Source organism: Arachis duranensis, chromosome 5 (genome assembly GCF_000817695.3).
Source record: "Arachis duranensis cultivar V14167 chromosome 5, aradu.V14167.gnm2.J7QH, whole genome shotgun sequence".
NCBI lineage: Eukaryota > Viridiplantae > Streptophyta > Magnoliopsida > Fabales > Fabaceae > Arachis > Arachis duranensis.
Window position 1 is genome coordinate 47,667,674 of NC_029776.3, and position 4,514 is coordinate 47,672,187.

A 4,514-nucleotide genomic window follows, 5' to 3' on the forward strand; every position below is an offset into this window, starting at 1 on the left:
ATGAATGCCGCCATCAATTCTAGCTTATACCATGAAGACTCTGATCTCACAGAATGGAAAGCTCGGTTGTCAAGAAAGGGCAACCATGTGTCGTGCATCAGGAATCCAAGTGATATGCGCTCGGTCTAAGGTAGAACGGAAGTGGTTGTCAGTCACGTGTTCATAGGTGAGAATGATGATGAGTGTCACGGATCATCACATTCATCATGTTGAAGTGCAACGAATATCTTAGAAAAAGAATAAGTTGAATTGAATAGAAAATAGTAGTAATTGCATTGAAACTCGAGGTACAGCTGAGCTCCACACCCTTAATCTATGGTGTGTAGAAACTCCACCGTTGAAAATACATAAGTGATGAAGGTTCAGGCATGGCCGAGAGGCCAGCCCCCAAAACGTGATCACAGGATCAAAAATACAATCCAGGATGAAAATATAATAGTAAAAAGTCCTATTTATACTAGACTAGCTACTAGGGTTTACAGAAGTAAGTAATTGATGCAGAAATCCACTTTCTGGGCCCACTTGGTGTGTGTTTGGGCTGAGCTTGAACTTTACAAGAGCTAAGGCTTCTATTGGAGTTGAACGCCAAGTTATAATGTGTTTTTGGCATTCAACTTTGGTTCGTGACGTGTTTCTGGCGTTTGACTCCAGAATGTAGCATGGAACTGGTGTTGAGCGCCAGTTTACGTCGTCTAATCACGAATAAAGTATGGACTATTATATATTGCTGGAAAGCTCTGGATGTCTACTTTCCAACTTTGTTGAGGGCACGCCATTTGGAATTCTGTAGCTCTAGAAAATCCATTTCGAGTGCAGGAAGGTCAGATTCCAACAGCATCAGCAGTCCTTTGTCAGCCTCCTATTAGAGTTTTGCTCAGGTCCCTCAATTTTAGCCAGAAAATACCTGAAATCACAAAAAAACACACAAACTCATAGTAAAGTATAGAAATGTGAATTTAGCATAAAAACTAATGTAAACATCCCTAAAAGTAACTAGATCATACTAAAAACTACCTAAAAGCAATGCCAAAAACCGTATAAATTACCCGCTCATCAGCAGCCTCCAATTTTGAAAAATTGCTGCTGGTTTCACTTGGTTGCATGGTGGGGGTTGATGTGTCTTGGTGGTGGTTGTTGTGTGTTTGCTGTGTAGAGTGATATGATGTATTTTGTGAGTTGTGATAGGGTCTGTTGTTGCTTGATTGATGGTTGGGATTGTGGTTGTTGTATTGGTTAGAGTGGTATGGTTTGTGGTCTTGTTGGTTTTCCCACCTAAAATTTGGGTGGTTCTTCCAACCTGGGTTATATGTCTTGGAGTTTGAATCATATGATGGTCTAGAGGGATTGTTCACATAGTTTGCCTACTCCCATTCACATTCAGCTTCTGGTGCATCTCCTTCTTCTGGTGGTGCTTGAGCTTGGACAACTGAGACTTGGCTTGCTTCCACCTTCTTTGTTAGGGCTGCTAATTGTGTTGTGATCATCTTGTTCTGTGCCAATAAGGTATCCGTAGAATTTAGTTCCAGCACTCCTTTCTTTTGAGCTCTTTCTGAAGCATAGAAGTACTCATTTTTGGCTACAGTCTCAATAACAGTTAGGGCTTCCTCGATGGTTTTCTTCTTGTTGAGTGAACCCCCTAAAGAGTGGTACATAGCTTTCTTTGCTTCATATGATAGCCCTTCATAGAAGATGTGTAATTGAACCCATTCATTGAACATATCCGGAGGGCATTTCTTCGTCAAGTCTTTGAACCTCTCCCAAGCCTTATAAAGTGTTTCACCATCTTGCTGTCTGAAGGTTTGCACCTCAGTTCTCAATCTATTTACTCTCTATGGAGGGTAGAATCTTGCTAGAAACTTGTTCACAACTTCATCCCAAGTGGTCAAGCTCTCCTTGGGAAACGCTTCTAACCAATTTGTAGCCTTATCTCTGAGAGAGAAAAGGAACAAAAGTAGTTTGTAGGCATCAGGGTTTACGCCATTGGACTTTACAGTGTCACATATCCTTAAGAATGTAGTGAGATATTGGTTTGGATCCTCTTGGACACCTCCTCTATATGAACAATTATTCTAGACAAGTGTGATGAGTTGAGGTTTCAACTCAAAGTTGTTAGCATGAATTGTTGGCTTCAGAATGCTACTACCACAGTTTCCTGGGTTTGGGTTGATGTATGAGTCTAGAGCTCTCCTTTCTTGCCCAACATGATTGCCAGCATCCTCTTCAACATGGTTGTGCCTCTCTTCCTCCATAGTAACTCCCAGATCTTCCTTTACTACTTCTTCTCCAACTATTCCCTTGCTTCTTGCTTTCTTCCTTAGCCTAAGGAAGCTTATCTCAGGTTCATTATCAAAAGAGGATGAGGTTTCTCCTCTTTTACCTGTCATACAATGAACAATTACAGGCAACAGCAAGTGCAGAATTCACTAAAACAGATTATAGTCAACTTGGTTAGAGCAATTTATCAAATGGTTAGTGGATTAGTATGGAAATATAGACAGTGAATAACAAAAATTAAAATGCTAAATGAAAAAAGAAAATAATAAACTGAAATTAAAGGAATTAGCAAGGAAAATAAAATTGCTTAATCTAACCATCCATCAATTTAGTCATTGTCAAATTCAAACCAATCCCCGGCAATGGCGCCATAAAACTTGATGAACGAAATTCACTCACTAATAAATGAATTCGTTCTTTGGCAAGCACACCAAAATATCATCAAGTAATAACCCACTAGGAGTGGGGTCGAATCCACAGAGATTGATAGATTTGAGCAACTTTAATTAATGGATCAATTAGTCAAGCTAATCAAGAGTGATTGTGAGTACAGAATTCTAAACAGCAGAATGATAACTGACTTAAAATTAAAATTAAAAGAAAGCTATAAAGTGCAAAAATATAAAGAGCAAGAAACTAAAACGCAGAAACATAAATGACTGAATTGTAAATGGGGTGTAGGATGATAACAGAAATTAAAGTAAGCAGTAAATAATGAGTAAGCTAAGAATAGGGAAAGTTCATTGGAGTTGGGAGATATTGTTTTCTCTGGATTAAAATCAGATCATCTCATCTTCAATCATGCAACTCATTGACCTCTTGGCAATCATGATTGATTGAACCCAATTTCTTGGTGATTCAATCTCTCAAATCTTGATAATCAGCCAATTCCTTGGTCTAATTGCTCATGAAGAGAGATAGGCTTGGTCCCTGATTTTACCACACATCATCATAGATCCATTTAATTGGGTAGATTTCATGTCACTGTACACATCCCAAAAAACTCAGATCTAATCAATGTGAGAGGGAATTTCAAGCATGGTTTTATGATCCCTCTTCCAAGGTTCACATAAAACCTAGTATTCAGCCTCTTTTCCAAGATGACTAAACACTAAGAATAAAAAACGAAATTCCTTCTAGCAAATTAAAGAGAAGATGAAGAGAAGAAGAAATTCACTTCCAATTAATCTAGCAAGTACAATAGAGCTCCCTCCCCCAATGAGAGAGAAGTTAGCTACTCATAGCTCAGTGTAGAATAGAAGTTCAAAACTAGAAAATAAAGCTAAATACAAAATAAAAACTCTAAAGTCTCCAAAAGCTAAAAGTGTGTAAAAGTTCCAAAGTCTTCAAAAGTTCCTTTCTCAATTTGAGTCACCACCTATTTATACAAGTGTTCTGTGAGTCTTCAGGTGTACTTGCATGATCTAAAAATGGGCCTTTCTCATTTGCAATCAGTACGACCCATTTTGGCTGAATAGTGTGCTTCCAGGTGAACTTAGCATTCGTTTTGAGAACGGAGCGTTCGGGCACCCACGTGTACACGTGCTATACGCTTGCGTGTCCCTTGCATTTTGGTCTATCGATGCATACGCGTCTCACATGCGTATGCGTCCCTTGGCAGCGTTCATTAACTGAACGTTCCATTCGTGCCATGAACGCTCCTCACGTGTGTGTGTCCTTTGCGCGTTCGCATGAATGGTAAAATGTCATTTCCGTGCTCCAGCTTCAAGTACGCGTTTGCGCCAATCACCACTATCGTCACATCGATGCGTGCGCGTCATGCACGCGTACACGTCGGTGACCAAATTCAAACTCCAACTCTGAAAATATGGCAGACATTCATTCAAAGTGAACGTAGCATTTATTGATGGTGAACGCTGATCCTCCTTCTAGGCGTACGCACCATGTATGCGTACGCGTGGATCTCCAAGAGTGTCATCCTATGTGTAAGCGCCTTGTACACATGTGTGTCACTTGTGAACGTAGCGTTCTCCTGGACCTATCCTTTTTTGTTCTTTTTCACCTCAAATTCAGGCAAAACTCATTTTAAAGTAATGTTCATAAATTAATCATATAACTCATATAATTACATCTTTAAATGAGGTTTTACCAATTCTATGGTTCTTTTAAATAAGAGAAAGAGGTAAATAATGTAAGTCACCAATTAACGTTTTAGGCGTAAAGTTCTGTGTGGTAGGGTGTTACATTTATCGCGTAAAAGCACGTACCGGCTCTAATTG

At 39.4% G+C, this 4,514-nt stretch overlaps 1 non-coding gene across 1 annotated transcript; it reads left to right on the plus strand.

Annotated features, from left to right (window-relative positions):
- The first annotated feature begins 1,714 nt into the window (after positions 1–1,714).
- On the plus strand, positions 1,715–1,820 carry LOC127748038 (small nucleolar RNA R71). Its single transcript, XR_008009981.1, has one exon. It is a non-coding gene; the product is annotated as a small nucleolar RNA R71 (small nucleolar RNA).
- The last annotated feature ends 2,694 nt before the right edge of the window (positions 1,821–4,514 follow it).